This window comes from Equus asinus, chromosome X, assembly GCF_041296235.1.
Source record: "Equus asinus isolate D_3611 breed Donkey chromosome X, EquAss-T2T_v2, whole genome shotgun sequence".
Taxonomy (NCBI): Eukaryota; Metazoa; Chordata; class Mammalia; order Perissodactyla; family Equidae; genus Equus; species Equus asinus.
Genome location: NC_091820.1, coordinates 56,447,415 through 56,464,796, shown reverse-complemented (window position 1 = coordinate 56,464,796; position 17,382 = coordinate 56,447,415). Strand labels below are relative to the sequence as shown.

Below are 17,382 nucleotides of genomic sequence, written 5' to 3'. Positions count from 1 at the left end.
AGAGACAGAGACAGAGAGAGAAAGAGAAGAGTACTGCTTTAGTAGTGGGGATAAATTAGCTCTAGACTAAAAGTTGCTCTGATCCTGCCTAATAAAACTTAAGAGAAAGCATTGAAAGGATTAAACTGTTTCTGAGAAACTTAACTGCATTCCAGAACAAATCACAAATGTATCTAAAGGAGCAATAAAGAAAAAAATCCAGCATCCAACAATATAAAGTCCACAATGCCTTGCAACCAATAACAAATGGTCAGGTATACGAAGCAGGAAAATATGAGCAAAATCAATCAACAGATACAGACCCACAAATAACACAGATGATAGAATTAGTAGACGAGGACATTAAAACAGATATTATGAATATATTCTATTTGTTCAGTAAGGTAGAGGAAAACATGATCATGTAATCATGTTGAGGAAAGACATGGAGGATATAAAAAGACTGAAATTAAACTTCTAGAGATTATAAATACAATGTCTGAGAAAAAATATATTTGATTGGATTAACAAATTAGACACGACTGAAGAAAAGATTAGTGAATTTGAAGACACAGCAATAGAAATTATCCAAAATTAAACACACAGATGAAAAATGACCAGAAGAAAAATGAACAGAGCATCAGTGAGCTGTGGAACAAATACCAGTGGTCTGAACTTAGGAGAGATATTAAAAGTAGAGATAGAGATTTGCTAGCCTCTATTACAATAGGTGGTATTTGAAGCCATAAGAATGGATGCCATCCTCAAGAGGGAAAATAGTAGAGGGAAAACAGAAAAGGACAAATGGCAGAATGTTGGGAGGATGGCTTTGTATAAGTAGAGGATCCCTTGCTAGCAGTGTATGTTAGAAAGCAGACTCCAGATTCTCTGTTTTCAAAATTTGTAACTGACAAAAGATTCTGAGCCTTCACAGTGAGATTCCTTGAAAAACCATTCTGTATTCACTACTGCCACTCCTTGCATACTAGGTTATGGAGATATAGAGAAGAAAAATTTGATGGTGCAGGGAGTATATTCTAGGCAGTGGGAACAGTGTGTAGCAAAGCACAGAAGTGTGCATGAACATAGCATTTGGGGAGAACTTCAAGTAGTATGTTGTTAATGTGTAGGGATTATGTAATGGAGTAGCAAGAGATGAGGCTGCAAAGATCAGCATGGGCCAATGGGGAATTATGGCAGGGGTTTAAGCAGAGGAGTGATATGATTGCGTGTGTATTTTGGAAAGAGCCATCCTTGAGCCTAACCCAAAATTGATTGTAAAGAAGTAATCCAAGGCAGGGAGATCATTTGGGAGGTGTGTTAGTTTCCTAGGGCTGCCATAACAAATTGCCACAAATTGGATGGCTTAAAACAGCAGAAATGTATTCTCTTGAGCCAGCCCTGATGGCCTAGCAGTTAAAGTTCAGCGCACTCTGCTTTCCCGGCCTGGGTTTGGTTCCTGGGTGCAGAACCACACCATTCATCTGTCAGTAGCCATGCTGTGGCAGCAGCTCACAGAGAAGAACTAGAAGGACTTGCAACTAGAATATACAACTACTACTGGAGCTTTGGGGAGGGGAAAAAAGAGGAAGATTGGCAAGATGTTAGCTCAGGGCAAATCTTTCCCAGCAAAAACAAAAAGGAAGGAAGGGAGGGAGGGAGGAAGGTTGGTTCTATAGAAATAGAATAGAAATAGAATAGTATTCTATTTTAAATGGTATTCATAACATGAAGCTTCATATTCATAATTGGAATTTTTATTAACCATTTGAGAATTTATATGATTTTATTCCAAACATACAGTTACCCCGACCCCCCAATATTCAATTCCAAAAGGTTGCTTGAAGCATGTGGTCAGATAATTGTTCATAATTTTTGCTAATCTTCCCAAATAACTGAAGAATTGACCACGTACCCAGGGTATGTGCGTTTGGGGGGTTAATGTGAAGAAGGGTGAGCAGAGTGCAAATTAGAATTTAAGTAGTCAGAAACTATCTAAATCCTTGTTACTTGGAAGTACGGTCTCTAGACTAGCAGCATTTGTAGCATTTGGGAACTGGTTAGAAATGCAGAATCTTGGGACCGGCCCCGTGGCTGAGTGGTTAAGTTTGTGCGCTCTGCTTCCACCAAAACCCACTTCCACTGGGTTTTTGCTGGTTTGAGTCCTGGGCGTGGACATGGCGCCACTTGTTGGGCCATGCTGGGGCAGCGTCCCTCATGCCACAGCTGGAGGGACCCACAAATAAAAATACACAACTGTGTACTGGGGGGATTTGGGAAAAAAAGGAAAAATAAAATCCTAAAGAAAAAAAAAGAAATGCAGAATCTCAGGTTCCGCCCCAGACCTGCTGAATCAGAATGTGCATTTTAACAGGAACCCCAGATGATTGTATGCACTTTAAAGTTTGAGACTTCTGACCTAAATCACAACTTGATTTACATTCATTCCAACACCAGAGTCCCTAGAGGGTCATGGGCTTAAAGACAATTTGAGGGAAAACAATGCTGTTCCTAGGCAGACATTTATTTTCCTCCCTGGTGCACTGCCACAGGGTCTGGCAGGACCTTGGCCCTCCCGAGCCCACTACCAGTGCCTGTGGGCAGGGCCCAAAGGCTGCAGAGCCTGCACTACCCCGCAATGCGACTACAGCAGCTGCTCAGGCCACCACACCCCTCCTGTGGCCCACCGTGCTTTATGTATGCCACAGAGCCAGGCACCATGTGGAAGGGCACATGTGGGCATCGGCCATGTGGCTGCCAACCCAAGAGGTGCTAGGCAGGGGAAGAGAAATGGCCTCCGGCCTTGTGCCCCAGCCCTGGGCACCACGGGCTTGGGTTTTAGGCCCAAGGCCCTCACCTTCAGCACCAAGTCAGTCAGGTAGATGGCAGTCCAGCAGCCCACTACCACCACTACCAGCAGCAACACCGGAATCGTGGCAGTGGTGGATGTAGCAGAGGGAAAGTAGCCCCTGTGTCCTCTTCCCTGAAAGCCAGAACCAGCTGACCACATGGTGCCTACAAGTGTTTTTCAAGCTTCTACTTGTGTCACATTTGTAGATATCCCATTGGCCAAAGCAAATCACATGACCAAATCCAGAGTCAGTGTGGGAGGAGGCCACCCAAGGGTGTGGATTCAAGGAGACATGATTCATTGGGGCCTATTGATCCCACATCTCCCAGGACTGCATATTTTTTAGGGATACATGCATATGTAGTATGGATATCAAAACATACATGTAAATAAGACATACCAAAGTCTAAATAGTGGTTGCCTCTGAGAAGGTAGGAAGAGGATTGCGGAAGTGATAGGTACACATGATATTTAAGCTGTAGCAATAATGCTTTATTTCTTTAAAGACTAGGAAGGAAATTTGGCAAAATGTTAATATTTAACAAACTGAGTTGTGGGTACATGAGTGTTTATTATGTTGTTCTTTACCATTTTTTGTTTGCTTAAAGTGTTTCCAAATTTTAAAAAAAGTGAATGGGAGATATGCAAATGTAGACAATTCTTTGAAGATGTTTTGCAAAGGGAAAGGGCAGTAGGGAAAGCAGACAGTAGCTAGACAAAAAAGCATGGTTGAAGGAGCACTATTTTTTTTAAGATGGGCAAAGCCTTGAGAACATTAATAGGTTGAAGAGAAAGTGTCAGTAGATTAGGCTGCTGAAAGAGAAAGTTAATTCAAGAAGTATTCCTGACTTTTATCAAAAAGACAAGAGGTAACAAGTGTTGGTGAGAATATGAAGAAAAGGGAACCCTTGTGCACTGTTGGGAATGTCAGCCGTTATGGAAAACACTATGGAGGTTTCTCAAAAGTTAAAAATAAAACTACAATATGATCCAGCAATTCCACTCCTGGGTATATAGCCAAAGGAAATGAAATCAGTATCTCGAAGAGATATCTGCACCCCCATGTTCATTGCAGCATCATTCACAGTAGCCAAGATATGGAAATAATCTGTGTCCATCGACAGATGAATAAATAAAGGAGATGTGGTATATATATACAATGAAATATTATTCAGCCATAAGAAAGAAGGAAATCCTGCCATTTGCAGCATTGTGCTAAGTATAAGCCAGATAGAGAAAGACAAATACTGTATGATCTCTCTTATATGTGGAATCTTAAAAAAAAGTCAAACTCATAGAAACAGAGAGTGGAATGGTGGTTACCAGGGGCTGGGAGGTGGGGGAGATGGGGAGATGTTGGTCAAAGGGTACAAGCCTTCAGTTATAAGATGAATAAGTTCTGGGGATCTAATGTATACCATGGTGACTATAGTTAATAATACTATACTGTTAACTTGAAATTTGCTAACAGAGTAGATCTTAAACATTCTTACCACACACACAGACACACACACAAGGTAATTATATGAAGTGATAGATGTGTTAATTAAGCTGATTGTGGCCATCGTTTACCACATTGTATACTTTAAATATATACAATTTTATTTGTGAATCATGCCTCAATAAAGCTGGATGGAAAAAAAGAATAATTTGGTAAGATTTCACCTTAAAATAAAAAAAAATTTAAATTGTTTCAACATTTCAAATTGGTTACAAAGATGTCATTCTACCAGAATGAATCCACCCTCTGGTGACAAATACATAGAACACCAAATATGCAAAGCCACCATTTTAACACACAAAAAATATTCATATAATGGGTCTCGTAAATATTTCTATGCTTTATTCTAAAGCTTCTCAAATTAAAAGATGTTTACCCACCTAAGAAGGCAGTTACCATATCAGTTAACTGAAGCTGTTTACCAGCAGACAATTGGGCTGGGGGGCTGAGAAATCTTGTTTGAGATCCCAATGGGCAACACTAAACTATACAGTCGTCTCTGGGGACCCATGAGAGATTGGTTCCAGGACCCCTACAGATACCAAAATCCGTGGATGCTCAAGGCCCTTATATAAAATGGCATAGTATTTGCATATAACCTATGCACATCCTCCTGTGTACTTTAAATCATCTCTAGATTTCTTGTAATACCTAATACAATGTAAATGCTATGTAAATAGTTGTTATACTATATTGTTTAGGGAATAATAACAAGAAAAAAGTCTGTACATGTTCAGTACAGACAGAAGCATCGTAGGCCTTTCAATCCGCAGTTGGTTGAATCCTTGGATGTGGAATCTGTGGATATGGAAGGCCAACTATATATGATTATGTTAATGATTCCATAACTTCAAGAGAGGAATAACTGGGTGAAATGATATGATATCTGGGATTTGCCTTAAAATACTCCAGGCAAAAGAAGAAAAAATTAATACATAAATGTATGCCTAAATACATAAATAGGGGAGTGATCATCTAGCCCACTTCCCTCGGTTCAATTTTTTAAAAATTTCAGGTGTACATCATTATATTTCAACTTCTGTACACACTACGTCGTGTTCACCACCAAAAGTCTAGTTTCCATTCATCACTGTACGAATGTCCCCTTTTACTCTTTTGCCCTCCCCTCACCCCCCTTCCTCTCTGGTAACCACCAATATGTTGTTCTCTGTATCTATATGTTTGTTTATTCGTTGTTGTTGTGTTTATCTTATGCATATGCATGAAATCATACGGTATTTATATTTCTCAGTCAGGCTTATTTTGCTTAGCATGATACCCTCAAGGTCCATCCTTGTTATTGCAAATGGCAAGAGTTCATCTTTTTATGGCTAAGTAGTATTCCATCGTGTATGTATATATCACGTCTTCTTTATCCATTCATCCGTCTTTGGGTACTTAGGCTGTTTCTGTCTTAGCTATTGTAAATAATGCTGCAATGAGTATAGGGATGCATATATCTTTTCAAATTGGTGTTTTTGTATTCTTTGGATAAATACCTGGGTTCACTTTTTATGTTACATATTTTTTATCCCTAAAAGTCTGCAGCTACTACCTGAGTTGATCAATTGATTGAGTTTTGAAATCTTAAGATATATAAATTTACATATGTTAAGATATGTAAATATCTCTAGAGACTCTTAAACTTGATGTTCCGTAGTAATGTCTTTTGCATTTAATTGTAAGACTTAAGACCTGAGGGAATTGTGCATTCTTTCATATTCATAGGATTATATAACTCCTAAGGATCCTTAAAATTAGATCCAATTGGATTCTGGATATTTCACATGGCTTCGTCTGACTCAAGGTCAGAACATATAGGTTCATTCTACTAATATTCCCCTTGAGTTAGAGAATATCTCCTAACTGCTATCTTTAACAGTTTTCTATATTCTTCATGATACCAATAAAAGAGTTAATATCAACATGATTAATAAGCTCAACAGTAATTCTCAATGGTGTTCCTAAATTCTTGAGTCTGTGATTGTACTTTCTTTTGTTTTATACTGAGAACCTTGATTCCTAAAATAATACGTCATTAGTCCTATGTTTATTTGTATCTAATACAAGAAAGTGGTTTAAAAATATGATATTAATATGACTGATAATGCTACAGAATAAACTTCCCCCCAAATAAGGAAGCACTCCTGATCTATTCCTCTGTTGCTCATTTCATGCACATTCACTTAGTATATGAAAGGTGATCTTTATTAAACACTACCAAGTTGTCAGCCTTTAGTGCTTATAGTTGAATGAATAATGAAAGGATACAGCAAGAAGAAGAAAAGCAAGGCAGCAACCAAAAGGATATTGCCAGAGAGAGATTTTGGAATTTGTACAGTGAACATTTATTGAGCACGTACAATGTGCTAAACACATTGGGGATACAAAGATTAGTGAGACTTTGTTGCTATTACAATGAAACGTCCAGTCTAGTGGAGATGATATTGTGTAAACAGTAATATTACATTCTAATGTGGCAACTGTCATTACAGAGAGGTGAACGGAGTGGTATGGGAGCAGAGAGGATGGAGTAGTCGCTTGTGTGTGATACACATTGTCTGGAGCACGGTGGTTAAAGGTTCAGGCTTTGAAGGTCTGTATTTAAATCCCATCATTTACAAGATGGAAAAGTTATTTAAACCTTCTACATCTCCGAGTTTTTTTAAATCTGTGAAATGATGATAATATTTACCTCACAGTACTGATTGAGGATTAAAATAAGCTAATGAACATAAATCGTTTAGCAAAACTGCTCAATAAATGATAGCTAGTTTCTGGTTCCTGAGAAGGCACGTATACATTTTTTTCCTGAGTGTTAGTGTGTGCAAAGATATGGAGGTAAGAGCATGGGTGCAGGGATTGAAATTCTGTATGGCTGAGAGTGAAGTGTGGAGTTGAGGCATGAATTCTCTCTTATTCAATCACACTATAAGTATTTGCTGCGGACCATCAACATGTCAGACACATGGAGGATGCTGTAGAAAATAAAGCAAATTCTCTCTTCTCAGACATCTAGGACATTGTCAGGCGAGGAAGAAAGAGAAGGACATTCTGAGAGGAGGGAATATAACGTATGAAGACGTGGAGACATAAAATAGTCTGGTGTGTTTGTGGAATGGTCAGAAGCTTAGTATGCGGGAGTTGGGGATGAGGTAGAAAGTGAGGCTTCTAAGCTAGACTGGATCCTACTGTGCTAGACTGAGGAGTTTGGGTTTTATCCTGTAGACACTGGAGAATCAAAAGAGTGGTTTGGTAAAGATCATTTTGAAAGCAATGTAGAAGCTGAACTGGTCTGGAGTGGGGAGAGAATGATGGCAGGACTAGTTAGCAGGTGTTGTGGTAAGTAGTCCAAGTTGATATTATAAGAGTCTGAACCCACATTGTGGCAGTGCAGGGGAAACCCTGGGTTTGACAGAGTGGTATTTATGAGGTAGAATCAATAGAATTGTATGCTGATTGATTAAATGTGCAGGGTTAGGGAGAAGAAGTAGTTGGGGCAAAAGTTTCTAGTTTGGGAACCTGTCTTATGATTGGGAATGAGAATATAATCCAGGAATCCAAAAGGTTGTAGAGGATTTGGGCAGTAAAGAGGATAAGTCTGATTTTAGACTAGAGGAGCTTAAGGTACCCTTATAGCCTATAGGTAGGAATGCTTAAAAGTAATTTGGAAATAGAGGTCTCAAGCTTAGACAGGAGTTTGGGGGCTAGTATTAAAAATTTTGGGATCTATCACTGATAGTTGAAGCTGTGTAAATAGATTAACTTTTTCCTTTGTGGTGTAAGACTATAAGAGAGACTAGGACATAATCCTGGGGAACCCCAAAGAGTAAGAATTGGAAAGAAGAGGAGCTTCTGACAGGGAAAGTTAAGAAAGATAGGAGAATGAGGAGACAGTAGTGTCCCAGAGGTCAAGAAGAGGAAATTTTGAGAAATAAGAGCAATTAATAGCCTTAGGCTATGTGAATACAGGCCAGTGAATCCAACATCTTGGAAGCTTTCCTTTATAGTTTCCTGGAATCATGATGGAAGCCAGACTGCAGTGAATTTAATGAATGGAGAAGGAGAAAGTACAGACTGGATGTAGATTAATTCTTCCAGAAATCTGGCTTTGAAGGGAAGAAGGGAGAAAGGATGGGAGTTTGTAATGAGATAGGGTGGACATAAGTGTTTTTAGTTTGTTTTAGAGTAGGGAAAGTTAAATGTGTCTGTAGGTAGACAAGAAAATGTTGAAAATAGAGCAGAAAAGGGATAATTGATAGAGCCAGAGTCTAGAGAAACAATCTTCCTTATAGATTTTTCTGACCACATATAAGATGACTTAGAATGCTCAGAGTGTGGAAGAAAATCAGAGAAGAGGCAAGAGGGAGAGAGATACAAGAGAACAAAAGCTTGGCCTCCTGTTCATGACTTCATTTTATATTCTGGAGAATACTTATCATAGAGTACAATCAGTCTCTCTCTGGGTCCCATCTACACTGTTACTTTGTCCTAGAAGATTTTGTTCACTTCTGTGGCTGAAAAAACCACTAGAAAATGCAACTCAGGTCAGTTGCTATTAAAATTAACCATCTCTTTGATAGCTTTTTTTCTCCAGGTTTATTGAGATATTATTGATAAGTGACATTGTAAGTTGATAATTTGTAAGTTGATAATTATTGATAAGTGACATTTTAAGAAGGATGTAAGTTTAAGGTGTACAACATATTGATTTGATACACTTGTATACTGCAAAATGATTACCACCATAACGATAGCTAACATTTCTATCATGTCACATAATTACCATTTCTTTTTTGTGATGAGAGTATTTAAGATTTACTCTCCTGGTAACTTAGTATGTAATACAGTATTATTAACTATAATCACAATTAGATCCCCAGAACTTATTCATCTTATAACTGGAAGTTTGTGCCCTTTGACCAACATGTCTCCGTTTCTTCCATTCCCCAGCCCCTGGAAACCACTACTCTACTTTCTGTTTCTGTGAGTTCAGCTTTTTTAGATTCCACATATAAGTGATATCCTACAGTATTTGTGTTTCTCTGTCTGGCTTATTTCACTTAGCATAATGCCCTCAAGTTTCATCCATGTTGTTGCAAATGGCAGGATTTCCTTCTTTTTCATGACTAAATAACATTCTGTTGTATACATATCCTACATGTTCTTTATCCATTCATCCATTGATGGACACTTAGGTTGTTTCCATAACTTTGCTGTTGTGAGTACTGCAATGAACATGGGAATGCGGATATCTCTTTGATAGCCTGTTTTCATTTCCTTTGGATATATATGCAGAAGTGGGATTGCTGGATCATATAGAAGTTCTATTTTTAGTTTTTTGAGGAACCTCCATACTGTTTTCCATAGTGGCTGCACCAGTTTACATTCCTAGCTACAGTGTGCAAGGGTTCCCTTTTCTCCACATCCTTGTCAACACCTGTTATCTCCTGTCTTTTTGATGATGGCCATTCTAACAGGTGTGAGGTGATATCTCATTGTTTTGATTTGCATTTCCCCGATGATTAGTGATGTTGAGCACCTTTTCATGTACCTGTTGGCCATTTGTATCTCTTCTCTGGAAAAATATCTATTCATTTCCTCTGCCTATTTTAAAAATCAGATTTGGGCCGGCCCCGTGGCACAGCTGTTAAGTGCGCATGTTCCGCTTTGGCAACCTGGGGTTTGCCTGTTGGGATCCCGGGTGCGGACATGGCACCGCTTGGCAAGCCATGCTGTGGCAGGTGTCCCACATATAAAGTAGAGGAAGATGGGCACGGATGTGAGCTCAGGGCCAGTCTTCCTCAGCAAAAAGAGGAGGATTGGCAGCAGATGTTAGCTCAGGGCTAATCTTCCTAAAAAAAAAAAAATTGGATTGTTTGGATTTTTACTATTGAGTCGTATGAGTTCATATGTATGATGAGTTCAGTCATATGATATTAACCCCTTATCAGATACATGATTTGCAAATATTTTCCCCCATTCAGTAGGTTGCCTTTTCATTTTGTTGATTATTTCTTTGGCTGTGCAGAAGCTATTTAGGTTGATATAGCCCCACTTATTAATTTTTGCTTTTGTTGCTTGTGCTTTTGGTGTCATAGCCAAAAAATAATTGCCAAGGCCAATGTCAAGGAGCTTTTCCCCTATGTTTTCTTCTAGGATATCTATGGTTTCAGGTCTTATGTTTAAGTCTTTAATCAACTTCAAGTTAAATTTTGTGACTCTTTAAGACAGGAGTTCAATTTCATTCTTTTGCATGTGGATATCCAGTTTTCCCAGCACCATTTACTGAAGAGACTGTTCTGTCCCCATTGAGTATTTTTGGCTCCCTTGTCAAATATTAGTTGACTATATGTGAAGGTTTATTTCTGGACTCTCAATTCTGTTCCATTGGTCTATTACATTCATTTTTATGCCAATACTATACTGTTTTGATTAATATAGCTTTGTAGTGTAGTTTGACATCAGGAGGTTTGATGCCTCCAGCTTAGTTCTTCTTTCTCAGGATTACTTTGGCTATTTAGGGCCTTTAGTGGTTCCATACTAATTTTAGGATTCTTTTTCTATTTCTGTGAAAAAACGCCATTGGAATTTTGATAGGAATTGAATTGATTCTATAAGATGGCTTTGGGTAGTATGGACTTTAACAATATTAATTCTTCTGATCCTTGAATATGGGATAGCTTTCCATTTGTATCTTCTTCCATTTCTTTCCTCAAACTCTTGTAGTTTACAGTGTAGAAATCTTTCACCTCCTTGGTTAAATTTATTTTAAAGTATTTTATTGTTTTTGATGCTATTGTGAATAGGATTGTTTTCTTTATTTCTTTTCAGATGTTTCATTGTTAATGTGTGGAAACACAACTGATTTCTGTATGTTGATTTTGTATCCTACAACTTTACTGAATTTGTTTATTCTAACAGTTTTTTGGTGGAATCTTTAGGATTTTCTGTATATAAGATTACATCATCTGCAAACAGAAACAATTTTACTTCTTCCTTCTTGATTTGGATGCCTTTTATTTCATTTTCTTGCTTGAGTGCTCTGGTTAGGACTTCCAATACTACGTTGAATAAGATTAGTGAGAGTGGACACCATTGTCTTGTTCCTGGTCTTAGAGGGAAAGCTTTCAACATTTCACCATTGAGTATGTTGTCAGCTGTGGGCTTGTCATATATGGCCTCCATTATGTTGAGGCATGTTTCCTTCTATACCCAATTCATTGACTGTTTTTATCATGAAAGGTTGTTGTATTTTGTCAAATGCCTTTTCTGCAACTATTGAAATAATATGATTTTTATCTTTCATTCTGTCAATGTGGTGTATCACATTGATTTGTGTATGTTGAACCATGCTTGCATCCCAGGGATAAATCCCACTTGATCATGGTGTATGATCCTTTTAAAGTACTGTTGAATTCGGTTTGCTAAGATTTTTTTGAGAATTTTTGCATCTATATTCATCAGGGATATTGGCTTACAGTTTTCTTTTCTTATAGTGTCCTTATCTGGCCTTGGTATCAGGGTGATGCTGGCCTCATAGAATGAGTTTGGGAGTGTTCTCTCATCTTCAATTTTTTGGAAGAGTTTCAGGAGGATTGCCATTAATTATTCTTTAAATGTGTGGTATAATTCATCTGTGAAACTGTCTGTGCTTTTCTTTTTCAGGAGGTTTTTGATTACTGATTCAATCTCCTTACTTGTTGGTTTTTTTCATATTTTCTATTTCTTCATGATTCAGTCTTGGTAAGTTGTGTGTTTCTAGGAATTTATCCAGTTCTTCTAGGTTGTCCAGTTTGTTGGTATGTCCAGTTCATAGTCATCTGTCATGATCCTTTGTATTCCTGTGGTATCATTCTGTGGTCTCCTTTCATTTCTGATTTTATTTATTTGAGTCCTCTTTCCTTTTTTTCTGAGTTAGTGTAGCTAAAAGTTTACAAATTTTGTTTATTCTAAAAAAAACCAAGCTCTTAATTTTGCTCATTTTTTCTATTGTTTTCTGGCCTCTATTTATTTCTGCCCTGATCTTTGTTATTTCCTTCCTTCTGCTAACTTTCAGCTTAGTTTGTTCTTCTTTTACTAGGTCCTTGAGGTGTAAAGTTAGGTGGTTTATTTGAGATCTTTCTTTTTTCTTAATGTAGGTATTTATCACTATAAACTTCTCTCTTAGAAGTTCTTTTGCAGCATCCTGTAGCTTTTGATATGTTATGCTTTCATTTTCATTTGTTTCAAGATATTTATTGATCACTTTTATTTTTTCTTTGGCTCATTGGTTGTTTAGCACTGTGTTGTTTAATTTCCACATATTTGTGAATTTTCCAGCTTTCCTCCTGTTGTTGATTTCTTGTTTCATACCATTGTGGTTGGAAAAAGTATTTGGTATGATTTCAATCTTAAATTTGCTAAGACTTGTTTTGTGACCTATCATATGATCTATCCTAAAGAATGTTCCATGAGCACTTGAGAAGAATGCATATTCTGCTACTTTTGGATGGAATGTGCTGTATGTCTGTTAGGTCTATCTGGTCTAAACTATGATTCAAGCCCAGCATTTCCTTGTTGATTTTCTGTCTAGATGATCTATCCATTGTTGACAGTGGGATATTGAACTCACTTGCTATTATTGTATTGTTGTCTGTTTCTCCCTTCAGATCTGTTTGTATTTGCTTAATATATTTAGGTGCTTTGATGTTGGGTGCATATACATTCACAATTGTTATATCTTCTTGATATATTGACCCCCTTATCATTATATACTGACCATCTTTGGCTCTTGCTACTGGTTTTGGCTAAAAGTCTCTTTTCTGATATATGTATAGCTTCCTTTTCTCTTTTTTGGTTTCTACTTGCATGGTATATCTTCTTCGGTCCTTTCATTATGAGCCTATATGTGTTCTTAAAGCTGAAGTGAGTCTCTTTTAGGTAACTGTAGTTGGATCTTGTGTGTGTTTTTTTTAATCCATCCAGTCACTGTGTCTTTTGATTGGAGAATTCAATCCATTTATATTTAGAGTAATTAGTAATAGGTAAGGACTTACTAATGCCACCTTATTAATTATTTTCTGACTCTTTTGCAGTTCCTTTGTTTTTTTCTTGTCTTTCTGCCTTGATTTGTAAATTGATGATTTTCCATAGTAGTATTCTTTGATTCCCTTCTCTTTATCTTTTGTGAATCTCCTTTAGATTTTTGCTTCATGGTTACCATAGGGCTTACATAAAACATCATATATCTATATATGTATATATCAGCCTATTTTATGCTGATAGCAATGTCTCACTTACAAAAACTTTGATTGCATGTAAGACCTCTATAGTTTTACTTCTTCCCTTTTAGGTTTATGTCACCGTTTATAACTTTTTATGTTGTGTTTTCATTAACAAATTGTTGAATCTATAGCTCTTTTTAATACTTTTTGTCTTTTAACCTTTATACTAGAGTTAAGTAGGTAACACATCACCATATTACAGTATTAGGGTATTCTGAATCTGTCTATATGCTTATTCTTACCAGCATGTTATATATTTTCATGTTACTAATTAGCGTCCTTTTATTTCAGTTTGAAGAACTCCTTTCAGCATTTCTTGTAAGGCACATTTAATGGTGATGAATTCCCTCAACTTTTGTTTATTAAGGAAAATCTTTATCTTGCCTTCATTTTTGAAGAATAACTTTGCTGGGGAAAGTATTCTTGGTTGGCAGTTTTTTTCTTTCTGCACGTTAAAAATAGCATCTCATTCTCTCCTGGCCTGTAAGGTCTCTCCTGAGAAATCTGCTGATAGCCTTATAGAGGGTTCCCTTGTATGAGAGATTTTTTTCTCTTGCTGCTTTTAAAATTCTCTCTTTTCTTGATTTTAGACAGTTTTATTATTATGTTTCTTGGAGAAGATCATTTTGGATTGAAATTTTGGTATAACCAATTAACTTCATGAACTTGAATATCCAAATCTCTCCCCAGGTTTGGGAAGTTCTCAACCATTATTTCTTTAAACAAGCTTTCTGCACCTTTTTCCATCTCTTCTACTGGGACTCCAGTGTTGCATACATTATTTCTCTTGATGGTGTCCCATAAGCCCTGTGAACTTTCTTTATTTCTTTTCGTACTTTTTTCTTTTTGACCTTCTGATTGGATAATTTCAATTATTCTATCTTCTACCTCACTGATACTTTCTTCTGATTGTTCAAGTCCGTCATTGAAGCTCTCTATTGAATTCTTCAGTTCAATCTTTGTATTCTTCAGCTTCAAAATTTCTCTTGGGTTCTTTTTTATATTTTTTTATCTCTTTGTTGAATTTTTCATTTTGTTCTTGTATTGTTTTCTGATAGCATTAAATTGTTTATCTGTGTTCTTTTGTAGCTCTCTGAATATTTTTAGAACAATTATTTTGAATTCTTAGTTGGGCAATCCTGGATCTCCATTTCTTTGAGGACAGTTATTGGAGGTTTACTGTATTCCATTGGTGAAATCATGCTTTCCTGATTCTTCATGATCCCTGTAGCCTTCTGTAGATGCCTGCACATTTGAAGAAGCAGTCACCTCTTCCAGACTTTATGGACTGTCTTTGGTAAGGGAAGCCTTTCACCTAGAGCTGGGGGCTCACTTGAGCATGCTGTGACCCTGGGTCTAGTGGTGTAGGGCATCAAGTTTAGGGGCATATGATAGTACTAGGTCCAGGGGGGCATGATGTCTCTTCAGCTCAGGCCACTGGGTTCCACAGCGTTGACAACTGTGGTTCTTGGTGATCACTGCAGGGGGTCCACTGTGGCTGCAGGGCTGTTGGTGTCCTTAGCAACATTTCCTGTTACCATGGCTGGGGACCAGGGCATGTAGCAGTGTGGCTAGAGCCAGTGATGGCACACATTTAGCTACAGGGGTTGGCTGCAGGTGCTTTTGTAGTGGCAGGAGCTGGATGCAGACACACATGTGGTGGTGGGGGCCAAGTGATATAACAAAGGTTGAGGCCAACCATGGGCTCACTGGCAGCTGCAGGGGCCCTAGCTGTTGGCATGCTCTCCCTTGGCTGCATAGTCTCCCCCCGGGTGTGCACACTGCAGTGGGAGCCAGTAATAGATGTTAGACATCAGGCCAGCAGCGTGCAAGTGCACAGTTGGAGGGGATAACTGCAAGCATGCACATGGCAGTGGGGGTCAGCTGTGGGGGTTTAGGCTTGTGTCTTGCACTTACATAGCCACAGAGGCCTGAGCTAGCTGCCAGTGAGGTTCCCAGGCTCCAGTGGGGGAGGGGAGTGAGGAGGGACTCAGGTAGCTGATGTCAGTGAATGTGAATACCTGTGGGGCAAAAGATGGTGAAATCTGTGAGGCATCCACAGTGATTGTGTTGGCCAGTTTCTTCTCCTGTGGCAAAATCTGCTGTGTTTATCTACAGAGCAGATCACTGTGAACCGCAATTCCTTCCACTGCATGACTGCATTGGTAGCCCCTGTTTTTTTTCCTTGTTCCTAGCCATCTCTATATGGCTCAGCTTTGCTAGTTTGGGTGAGGTGGAACTGAAGTGAGACCTTCATGAAGTGCCTGAAAGGCTGGGGAAGGTGGTCACTCACCCCACTCTTCCTTTCCTGACGAGGGGAACTCTTTCTAGCTGGGAAGTTCCCCCTTGGTGCTGAGCAGTGGTAGCTTGGGGGATGGGATGATACAGGCAAAATGAAGCTGTCTACTTTCTCTTCTTTTATAGTTATTCTCAGGTTTTTTGTTCCACTTTCTTGCTACAGTTTCTTAAGTGAACTCCAGAGCTCTCTCAGAGCTGTTTTTGTTCATGGATAGCTATCTAATTATTGATCTTTGTGGGGGGATGGAGGCTGGGATCTCCTACATTGCCACTTTGATGGTGTCCTTGATAAATTTTATTATTTGGATTTTTCCTATTATAGTAGTTATCATATTTATTTTAGAAATTTTAGAAAATACAGATAAACAAAAAAAGAAAAGAAACCTAGGAACCCTACTTCCCAGAGATTATCAATATTAACATTTTGGTATATGTTCTTCTAGTCTTTTTCTATGTGTAATGGCTGTGCATATAGCCAACCCTATCTAACTACTTCCACAAGCCTTCCTTCTGTCAGAGTCCAAATGATCTCACTAATGTTTCTACAGCACTTATTTGATAAGTCACACAGTGCATTGACTATGTTAATATTATTTTCTCTGGAAATCACCAGAGAGTCTCATATTTTCATTTTCTATATGTCCTAGATTTGAAAGCATATCACTTACCATCTGTTTCAGGGATTCTAATTTTTTCTTTCTTGCTACTGGACATAAATGTCTTATAATTCTCACTGGGAATTGATTAGTGAATAGATATTGTCAGGTAAAATGATTAGTGCTGTAATGAGTATGTTGGAAGCTGAGAACTTGGAAAAAGAATTACTGGTTGAAATTTTAATAAGAATTGTCATTGAAGGGATGAGATTAGCCATCTGTAGAAGTGGTTTACAAGTGTGCTACTAAAGGAAATATGGGAAATAATCGAATTAACCGAGGTACAACTTTAGAACTGAGAGAGCAGTAACTAGAGAAAGCATTTCTGTAAACATTTTTATAGGCTTTTAAGATTACTACAGTATTTCTAATGTCTTTTAGTTTTTTACAAGAGAAAGCGTGTAGAAATATTTACATGTCTGTATATACAGATCTGTCTCATTTTTTCTTTTTTTATTGTGGTAAAACGTACATAGCCTAAAATTTACTATTTTAACCACTTTTCAGTGTGCAGTTCAGTGGCATTAATTACATTCACATTGTTATACAACCATTACCACTATCCATCTCCAAAACTTTTTCACTATCCCAAACTGAAACTCTGTACCCATTAAACAATAACTCCCCATTCTCCCTCAGCCCCTGAAAACCACTATTCTACTTTCTGTCTCTGGGAATTTGACAACTCTAGGTACCTCATATAAGCAGAATTATGCAATTTTTGTCCTTTTGTGTCTGGCTTATTTCACTTAGCAGTATGTGTTCAAGGTTTATCCATGTTATGGTGTGTATCAGAATTTCCTTTCTTTTTAAGGCTGAATAATATTCTAT

General features: G+C 37.9%; 1 long non-coding RNA gene across 8 annotated transcripts in view; it reads left to right on the top strand.

Moving 5' to 3' along the window:
* LOC106828883 (uncharacterized) overlaps positions 1–17,382 on the top strand; it is a 79,286-nt gene that overhangs the window by 20,328 nt on the left and 41,576 nt on the right. Inside the window, exon 3 of one of the 8 annotated variants that reach the window (XR_011499735.1) lies at positions 6,827–6,927. The exons of the other annotated variants lie outside the window; for them this stretch is intronic. This is a non-coding gene — a long non-coding RNA (uncharacterized lncRNA). The remainder of the gene's footprint in view (positions 1–6,826; positions 6,928–17,382) is intronic. 8 annotated transcript variants of the gene reach the window in all.